We start from the raw sequence: 11193 nt of genomic DNA, 5'->3' as shown, positions 1-11193 counted from the left end.
TCCAGATACTCAGTTTTAAGCACAGACATAAGCTGGTCAAACTTGTCTTTTAAACAATAACTCTGGTCATGAAAAAGGAACCACCTGGAAGGGAGCAGGGAGATCTGTGCAGAGGTCATGACCCCAGGTCAGGCAACAGACCCTGGTGAGTTGAACGTGGCACTGGTGGAAAGTAGGGGAAAGGGAACAGTTTTAAGAAACCTTGAGAAATTAAAATCAACACGATTTGGTGATGGATTGACCAAGAGCACTAGAGGAGAAAAGCGCCAAGGGTGACCCCCTGGTTTCGGCATGGGTGACTGGACAGTATTACTGCCACATCTTGAACTGTGGGACCCTGAGAAGTAGGTTTGGAGAGTGAGATCCTGAGACGGGTTTTGGATGCTTTGGATTTAAAGTCCCTGTGTGTCCTCCAGGTTGAGCTGGCAGCTAAATACATACGCTCTGGCACGTGACTGAGGGTAGGTAGTGTGGAAGGCCCGGTTGAGGCTCACACCAACAATTTTTGGTGGCATCAGTCTGCCTGGTTGAATCATCGTTTAACAGTTGCTCAGGTGCTGGCGCGGAGATGGCCAATGGTTAGGTTGATCTAGGGTGGAGAGTAAGTCAGCTGGTTATGGAAAGGGAATTATGAGCATCTACATTGTTATAATGATCGAAAATGGAATTTAGGATGGATGAAGAGGGAAGAGAAGACAAAAAGGAAAGTGAAGAGGGAGGGAGAAGGCCAGTGAGCCGAGGGTCTGGCAGTCCCATAGACTAATGTATCATCAGGTGACAAATAAAGGTTAACAAACATAAATAAGATGACGTCTATGGGTTCCAGGGCTTAGAACCTGTTATCTTTGGGGGGCATTACTCAGCATACTACAGAGTACTTGAGCAAGGAAGCAGGAAAGATGGGAGGTTGTGATCACAGGATTGGGTATTTACATGTTTTCAGGACTTCACCTCCAAAATTACACAGAGTTGTCATTTTTGGAAGTGACACAGTTTCAAGTGTTACTAAAGGCAAGAACAGGACCATGAGGGTGGTGTCCTAGCTAGAGGAAAGGAGGAATATTGGAGATGAGGTCAAGGAGATGAGAGCCCGGATACCAGACGGGCATTCACACAGACCTTGAAGTCACATTGGATGATGGCAGAAATGGCAGTGGTCAATTGTCAAGGTCCTCAGAGATTGAGGAAACGCTATTATAAGTCAGAAGAAGACAGAAAAGGAGGAGATGTTGGCAGGTGGAATAAAGCTAAAAGAGCAGAAGAGAAATTGTCTGGAAGCTATTTCCAACCTATATCATTCCCCTCGATCCCCTATTTCACCACTTATCCTCTTGTGATTTAGCAAATGATCACATTTTGGGGGGAAACTTTAGAAACTATGTAATTAGCATGCCTCGACATTTATTTGTAACAGCGAATCTTTGTATAAACTTTGCTTTTTTGGACACATTTTGATATTGGTTTATTTTGTCTTTCTTTGAATGAGCTCATAAATTACTTGGTATTAACATGGATCTCTTCTAAAGATTTATTCTTTTGAAAAGTTTTTTTGTTCCCTCCACTGCAAATGACACAAACCATGAAATCTTGAGCACAAAGAAGCATTGCTTAGTTCCCTTAGCTTGAATCATGTGGTTTTCATCAGACATGTTTCTCTTCTGGGCAGCAGTTTTAGGAGGGTTTAGATTTAATGTAGAAAATAGTCGACCCGGCTTGTACCTCAAGCCCTAACTCTGCCAGTTTTCCTCTTCACCCACCCACACTTGACCGTCATCTCTTCCTCCTTTGAGCTAAGCCAGGCTCACAGTACCTGGCAGGAATGCTAAATCAGCACATCCCTTCCCATACACAGGCCTGGTTAATAGGAGGCTTGGGAGCTACTGGGACCAATGGAATCTGGTTCCTGAGTCCTGCTGTGTGAGATGAAGGTGTTCCTGTGGTTAGGGTGGGTGGACGGCATCCGAGAGCTTGGGTCGCTGCGTATCACTGCCTTGTATTCCAGCCACTGTGGTTGTTGCCCTGTTTCTCATTTTCCTCTCTACAGTCTCTCTCGGAAAGGTCACTTTTCAGCCCTACAACTCTCAAATCTGTCCTTTAGTTCAGAGCTTGTTCTTGTGGTCTGGACGCATAGACCAAACATCCCACCAGGAGACCACACAGCACACACCAACTCAACCTTTCCTTCCCCAGCCAAGCTCCCAGATGAGCACCTACTACCACATGCTCTGGCTGTGCAGCTGCAGGCCACTTCCTGGGCATGACCTGCACCGCTGCTGCAAGCTGAGGCCCAGGCTCTCCCGAAGTTCTCTAATCCATTTTGAGTTTATTTTTGTGTATGGTGTTAGGAACTCTTCTAATTTCATGCTTTTACATGTAGCTGTCCAGTTTTCCCAGCACCACTTATTGAAGAGGCTGTCTTTTCTCCATTGTATATTCTTGCCTCCTTTATCAAATATAAGGTAACCATATGCGTGTGGGGTTATCTCTGGGCTTTCTATCCTGTTCCATTGGTCTACATTTCTGTTTTTGTGCCAGTACCATACTGTCTTGATTACTGTAGCTTTGTAATATAGTCTGAAGTCAGGGAGCCTGATTCCTCCAGCTCCGTTTTTCTTTCTCAAGTTTGCATTGGCTATTCGGGGTCTTTTGTGTTTCCATACAAATTGTGAAATTTTTTGTTCTAGTTCTGTGAAAAATGCCATTTGTAGCTTGATAGGGATTGCACTGAATCTGTAGATTGCTTTGGGTAGTAACATTGGGTGATCAACATTTTCGCCATGTTGATTCTTCCAATCCAAGAACATGATATATCTCTCTGTCTGTTTGCATCATCTTTAATTTCTTTCATCAGTGGTTCTGACAATTTTTGAATCTTCCCCAGTGGAGAAAGAAGGAGATGGGAAGAGAGAGATGGGGAGGGGGGAGAGCGAGCAAGCGAGAGTGAGAGAGAGAGAGAGAGAGAGAGAGACCGAAATTTAAAGGAATTGGTTTACATCATCATGGAGGCTGACAAGTGTAAAGTTTGCGGGGTGGGCCAGCAGGCTGGAGACCCAGGGAAGAGGTGATGTTGAAGTTCAAGTCCGAAGGCCATCTGCTGGCAGAATTCCTTCTTGCTCATGGGAGACCAGTCTTTGTTCTGTTACGGTCTCCAACTGATTGAATGAGGTCCATTCACACTATGGAGGATAATCTACTTTGCTCCAAGCTCACCGATTTAAATGTTAGTCTCATCCAAAAAACACCTTCACAGAAATACATGGAATAACTTTTGATTGACTATCTGGGCACCCAGCCGAGTTGACACAAAAAATTAACCATCACAGCAAGTTTTCCAGGGACCAGACTGAAGAGCATTTATTAACTGGTCCCACACTTTGTGTGTTCCTGTGCGTCTCGAAGGAGGCCCAGGACTTGGCTGTCTTCTTCAGCCCATGGGGCTGACTTTCACAGAACTTGCAGAAACCCTTTGATCCATCTTACTCTGAAGCCTGCAATTTTTTTTGGTTTTCCCACAGTGAGCATGCAGGCTGGCCTTTTCTACCCGCATGATGCGCTGATCTGCTTCTGAGGCTCACCTGTGTGTTCGTGAAACGCAAGGCTTCACAGGGCAGGAGCTGCCATAGAAAGGACAGGATATTGTCTGAAGGAAGATGCATTTGCCTCAAGCTCCTGCAGGGAAGCCAACTGATAATCTCACCACATTGAAGGAATTGTAGACATAGAAGGTGATCCTCAGTCCTAGGGGTTAAATATTTTCATGAGATAACCCAAAGATTGCCGATTTCACGGTGAAAAAAATGATGGATAATCTCAATATCATAAAATAAAAGACTATAAATGCCACCTCGGCCTGCTCTGAGAAAACAATGTGTACATAGTAATAGAATGCCTAATGTATGGGGGAGCTAAATGTATCATGGCAAAGAGAAATGCATTGTTTTTCAAAGACTTTGAGAACTAGATGCTTCACAAGACTGGGATATTGTCTGCAAAACTACTGGTACATTATATGATAGTCTTAGAAATTTCCCACACGATGTTCATCAAAAGCCAAGTCCTTAGTCTTTTGCAGAAGAACACATTGTACTTCGTATGGGTATAGCTCAAGGGATTCTGTCACTTGGGTGAGGAAAGGCAAAATACAGGCATAGCTCAGAGATACTGCAGGTTTGGTTCCAGACCACAGCAATAGAGTAAATACTGCAATAAAGCCAGTCACACAATTTTTTTGGTTTCCCAGTGCATTGACAGTTGTTTCCACTATACTGTAGTCTGTTAAGTGTGCAATACCATTATGCCCAAAAAAACAATGTAGCTCCTTAATTAAAAATACTTTTTGCTGTTGCACAGCAAAGGAAACCACTGACAAAATGAAAAGAATGGGAGAAAATATTTGCAAATGATATGACCTGTAAGGGGTTAATATCCAAAATCTATAAACAACTCAATATCGAGAAAAAAAATTTTTTTAAATGGCAGAAGACCTGAATAGACATTTTTCCAAAGAGGATATACAGATGGCCAAGAGGCACCTGAAAATAAGTTCAACATCGATAATCATCAGAGGAATGCAAATCAAAGCCACACTGAGATATCACCTCACACCTGTCAGAATGGCTATTGTCAAAAAGACCACAAATAAGAAATGTTGAGGATTTGGAGAAAAGGGAACCTTCGTACACTGTTGGTGGGAATCTTAATTGATGCAGCCACTGTGGAGAACAGTATGGAGCTTCCTCAAAAAACTGAAAATAGAGCCACCATATCATCCAGCAATTCCTGGATATATATATACCCGAAGGGGAAAAAAAACCCCACTAATTTGAAAAGACACACGCACCCAATGTTCACAGCAGCGTTATTAGCCGAGATATGAAAGCAACCTAATTGTCCATCAACAGATGAATGGATAAAAGAAAATATGGTGTGTGTGTGTGTGTGTGCGCGCGCGCGTGTATATGTGTGTGTGTGTATATATATATATATATAAAATGGAATGTTACTTATAAAAAAGTATGAAATTCGCAGCAACATGGATGGGCCTACAGGGTATTATGCTTAGTGAAATACTATGTGTTTTCACTTATATATGGAATCTAAAAAATAAAACAGACGAATGAATGTAACAGAACAGAAGCAGACTCACAGATATAGAGAACAAACTAGTGGTTACCAGCGGAGAGAGGGAAGGGGGCAGGGGCAAGATAGGGATAGGGGATTAAGAGGTACAAACTACTATGTACCAATATATAGTAAATAAGCTACAAGGGTATATTGTACAGCCAATGAATATAGCCATAGTTTATAATAAAAAATACTTTATTGCTAAAAAATACTAACCATCATCTGACAAGCAAGGTTGTCACAAACCTTAAATCTGTAAAACACAATATCTGTGAAGTGCACTAAAACGAAGTGTGCCTGGGAAGAAATTTGTAAATGATACTTTAATTCTAAATTTAGCCTAAGACGTCTGCTTGCAATGGGGGTAAAGTAAGCATTTTTCCCTGAATTAACCTGATTCAATATTCACTTCTGATTGGCTATTTCAAACAAACCTTAATGCCATGAATCTCAGGCAGAGACACGAGGGGATAAATAGCAAAACATGGGCGGTTGTTCCCCCTCCTCTGGGATCCCATAGCCCTTCTTATGTGCTTCTACTTGAGGGTCTTGCTATCTCACTTTTGTACTGTTATGTGTTTTTCTCTCTTATCAGACCCATCACGGTGCCTGGCACATACCAGACTCTCTGTATGTGTTAGTTGACTGAATAAATGAGTGAATAGCCAGTATATTAGGGTCTCCTGATTCTCTTTAAACATCACCAAGGGAGAAGATGGGTATAGTCAGGAGAAAATTACTCAGGAGACATTTTATTAGAAAGGTATTGAGAAGGAAACAGTTAAACGAAAGAAAAAGGCAGGCAATGTGCAAGTCCAGCTGGCTCCGTTCCTGAGCTCCTTCTCATTCTGAATGATTTTCTTGGGGGCTGGCCTGGCTCTGGTCTTTTCTTCTCTCTTCATCAGATCTTCTAACACCTCTGCAAGGTGGACTACTTCCAAGGAAGCTTGGGAATTTTTCTTTGTAAAATTTGGGGATCTAGCTCTAACTATAATCTGAAGGGTCCACCTACGTTTTGGCAAACAGCATGCCAACATTTGGCACGGTGGTTTTGGAGCCTGGCTGGCTGGCCCAGGGCCCTCGGTATCATGGTGATCTGGGGTTGTTGGGAAACCATTCTGAGTTAGTTTGGCTGGTATACAACCAGTCATTCTACTGAATTGGTGACCTTTGGAAATCTCTGAGCAATTGTAGGGAGTAGTAAGTTTTGTTTGTTTGTTTGTTTGTTTGTTTGCAGTACGCGGGCCTCTCACTGTTGTGGCCTCTCCCATTGCGGAGCACAGGCTCCGGACGCGCAGGCTCAGCGGCCATGGCTCACGGGCCCAGCTACTCCGCAGCATGTGGGATCTTGCCGGACCGGGGCACGAACCCGTGTCCCCTGCATCGGCAGGCGGACTCTCAACCACTGCGCCACCAGGGAAGCCCAGTAGGTTCTATTTCGATCATTGAAAGCCAACCTGATTTCACACAACGTTGTAATCTTAGTTCTTTAGCAGGTAAAAGGGATGCTCAGCGTATCAAAATATAACACACAAAATATTTTTTCTCCTTCACATCTATGCCTTAGCACATCCAAATTCTGTATTTTACCACCAGTCCATACTTGAAGAAGATCAACAAGGTCTGTTCCTGCCATTGTAAGATCTCTGAGATGGGTGGAAATGTTGATGACACGCCAGAATCCGTTCCAAAGACAGCTCGTATAGAATACACCTCTTAAGTTCCAAGGTGATTCATCTGGGTTGCACTTTGTAGGGTTCAGAAGGTCAGAAGATAGGGTTGGGTAATAGCAACGTGTCATTGAAGATAAGTGAATGGTGACGACAGAGTGAATGGGGGGATGAGAAAGGAAGAGGAGAGTCAGTTGGCAAAATGCTCCGAGGCAGGCAGTACATTGTTCCTTTCTGAGAAGTGCCTGCCATCTGGCTTCTTTTATACAACAGACTTACCACGCAGTGTCACTACGCCTTACAGAGTAATCTTTGCATGAATTCTGAGTAGGTGCCACAGTAAATTATGTATAACCAGATTTAAAAGAAATTCCTCATAATTGAAATACGGGATCATGTTAAACCGCTTATTACTCCAAAAAGGCTTATACAGTTAAACCACATCTCTCTCTCTTTTGAGATACTGTCCTATCCTCTCTCCTCTACAATTGTGGAGTGATTAATATAGTTAGAGAATGGGTAACCGTGAACATTTAAGAGAAGTATTATAATATGAGTGTTGCGACATATTCGATGAAGGTCTCACGTTATATTCTTATCTTCTCTTCGAATTTTTGCATCTTGCATTTTGACACACAGTCCCCAATCCATTAAAATGTAAACTGTAATGACGTGTGTAATACATTTTTTTCTGCAAGTTTTGGCCTTAAAGATGAATTTATTTCTTGGGCACTTGCATGCTATGCTTTTGGGAGTGGAGATGCTGCAGTCTTTCTGGAAGGCAGTTTGGGAACGTGTAAAAAGAGCATTAAAATAAACGTGTACTTTGACACAACAGTCCTACTTCTAGGAATTTAATCCATGGAAATGATCAGAGATGAGTACAAAGATTAAACAAGGTGTTTGTTGCAGAATTCTTAATACAGGTGAAAAACTGTAAACAACTCTAGATGTCCAAAAATAGGGAAATGGATTACACCAATTATGATAACATCATAATTATTTATGGTGCAGTGAGTTATTATGTACCTTTAAAAATCATGAGAAAAATTTTGAATAATATACTGCTAAATGGAAAAATTATAATATAGAACGTGATATCACAATTTTGTTTAAATTTATGTGTATGTACCAAAAACAGATTGAAAATATAAATGTCAAATAGTAAGCCATGGCTATCTCTGAGTAAAGGACTTATCCATGAATGACTTTCTTCTTTGGTCTCTTTAATAGTTTAGAAACTTTCTATAATGAAATGGATCATTCCTTCATAAGAGGATAAATGCTAGGATAATGCTAGGGAAGACCCCCAAGAAGCCAGACAGCAAAGGGTTAAACAAGATTTCACACATAGTTGCTTTACTTTTGCCACACAGGGTAGAGTACATGAGTGATGGCGGAAGGAACCAAAGATCAATGAATAGTATCAATTAGGCATTCTGGCATAGGACCCAGCCTAGGAACTCTCCAAAGACAAAGAGGAAGAACTAGTCTCAGGAAACCCCCAGTGAAATGAGTGAGCCGAACTGCACCTAAAAGAGACTTACAGAACCCAAACAAAAGGATAGAGACTGAGGAAGAAGTGACAAAGGAATAAGAAGAGATCTCTAAGGAAATATTTCCTGGGGCCTGCCAGGAGCCAGGATCCTGAGAGGCCATCCACCCCCAGAAGGCAGGTGTCACCAACCGTGAGACCTACGGGGGGCAGGTGGGCGGTGTATGTGGAGCCAGAAGAACTGGCCGGGAGAGTTTGGGGTATTGGGGGTGGGTTTAATGGAGAGTTGCTGGAGCTTCTAGTCTTTCAGAGTAAGCTTGAACTTCTAAGTGGGATCTCCTAATTTTATAAATGCTAGCACATTAAAATTTTTAAAAATTTAATAGGCTTTATATTTTTAGGGCAGCTGTAAGTTTATAGAAAAGTTGAGCAGAAAGTAGAGTTCCCATATACCCTCTTACCCCTGCCCCCCAGTTTCCCCTATTATTAACATCTTGCCTTAGTGCAGTACATTTATTACAAGTGATGAGCCATTATTGATACATTATTATTAACTGAAGCCCACAGTTTACATTATGGTTTACTTTTGGTGTTATACATTCTATGGGTGTTGACAAATGTGTAATAATGTGTATCCACCATTACAGTATCGTACAGAATTGTTTCACTGCCCTAAAAATACTTTGTGCTCCACCTGTTCATTCCTCCCTCTCTCTCCCTGAACCCTGATCTTTTTACTGTCTCCACAGTTTTGCCTTTTCCAGAACGTCATGTAGTTGTAATCATATAGGATGTCGCCTTTTCAATTGGTTTTGCTCACTTAGCTGTATGCATCAAGGTCCCTACATGTCTTTTCATGGCTTGATAGATTATTTGTTTTTATTGATGAATACTATTCCATTTTATGTATGTACTACAGTTTGCTTATCCATATACCTATTGAAGGGCATCTTGATTGCTTCTGGTACCTTTTTTTTTTTAAGACAGCTTTATGGAGGTATAATTGACATATAATAACCTGCACATATTTCAAGTCGGCAATTTGATGAGTTTTCACACACCTATATATCAGTGAAACCACTGCCAAAATCAAGATAATGAATGTGTCTATCACCCCCAAAGGTTTCCTTATGCCCCCTTTGTAATCCCTTCCTCATACCCCTACCTGCCACCCTGTCTCCAGGCAAACACTCATCTTTCTGTCATTTGAGATTAGTTTGCATCTTCTAAACTTTATATAAATGAAAGCATGCAGTGTCTTTTTGTCTTGCTTCTTTCACTCAGCACAAGTGAGGGCAGGTATTTCCCCTGGATTCTGTAGAAGTCTAAATTTCAAGAAGCTGGCATGTCTCCTGAGGATGGTAACTAAGAAGACGCAGCCAGAGATTTGCCCTAGTGTCAGATGTCCCCTCCATGCAATATCTCCTTATACACTATATTAGTTATGAAAATAGCCCAAACTGTTCTTTCCTTCAGAGTCATGTTGCAAAAGAGTCTCCACTCTCGTGAGTCCACACACGCAGCATTGTCACGATCTCATGCAGTGAGCCGTCCAAGCACAACGCCCTGCCCTCCCCCCATACTGCCACTCCCTGTGACTGATGTCTTTTGATAGGACTGACCTGGTTTCGATGGAGTGAAGCTTTCAGCCTTCCTTCGCTCTCTGTTTTAACAACCGCAAATTATGGAGAAGCATTTTTGACATATAATTACATGGAGGATAAAAGTAGATTATAAAAATGTGTATTCTATAATTCCAGTTCGATTAAAAAAAGACTATTGAAGGAATGACTCATTACATCCCTCTGGAATGATAAACAGCAAAAGAGTAATCAGAATTACTTCTGGATGGTGAGATTATGAGTGATTTAAATTTTCTTCTCCGTACTTTTCCATGTTTTTCAAAGTTTCTGAAATGAATGTGTGTATCATTATCAGAAATAGTGTGAAAAAAATTTATATTAAACCCCAAATTTGGGCTTTTGATTTGCAAGAAATTACCAAGTTATTTGGAGTAAGTTCCCACGCCCAACTAACTTGAACCCTAATGTTAGGGGAACTACTGACTGAAACTGCCCACCTTGGCCAGGCACCACAGTAACCATTTGTATGAGTTATTTTATGACAGGAGATCCTGGTAAGGAACACAGAACTAACAAGCCACCACCAACCGGAAAAATTCGGGCAAGGTCAAAAGGAGACCCCAGTCTGTATGTCCTACCAACCTCTCAGAATCCTTCTCACTGGAATCCATCTTGGCTGAGTGATGCGTGTGACACCAGGAAGGACCCTGAGTCAGAATGATTGGCCAGAGACAATCCGGAAACTAACCCCATCACCATAAAACCTGAGACTTCGAGCCACGTGGCAGAGAAGTTCTCCTGGGTTCCCTTACCCTCCTACTCTCCACCTGGCTGCCCCTTCCCAATAAAGTCTCTTGCTTTGTCAGCACATGTGTGTCCTGGGACAATTCATTTCCAGGTGTTAGACAAGAGCGCACTCTTGGGCCCTGGAAGGGGTCCCCCTTCCTGCAACACTAAGGTAGCAATAGTCTCTGTTTATCATTCATTCACTTACTCCTCCAGCAAACGTTTATTACTCAGTTATTACGTGTTGGGCTCTGTGTTAGATATTGGATACAAGGATGAACACAATAGTAATCCCCTTCCATTGGAAAGATCCCTCTTCAGCTGATTAGTTATTCAGGTCAGTGTACTGATTTGAAGAGGTTGGTCAAGTTGGAGGTTGGGAGGCGGGTGGTGGTTAAGAATTCAGCTAGGAAGCTGGTTTTGAAAGAGAAGGAGAAGTGTATTGCTTTCGGTACTCAAGACTGTGGAATCCATTTCAATGACAAATGTCATTCAGCATGATTGTATTAGCGCCTCCATCAGTGAACTGGAAGGG

This window comes from Phocoena sinus, chromosome 18, assembly GCF_008692025.1.
Source record: "Phocoena sinus isolate mPhoSin1 chromosome 18, mPhoSin1.pri, whole genome shotgun sequence".
Taxonomy (NCBI): domain Eukaryota; kingdom Metazoa; phylum Chordata; class Mammalia; order Artiodactyla; family Phocoenidae; genus Phocoena; species Phocoena sinus.
The sequence above is the reverse complement of the archived record's forward strand: the minus strand, read 5'-3'. Positions refer to the sequence as shown.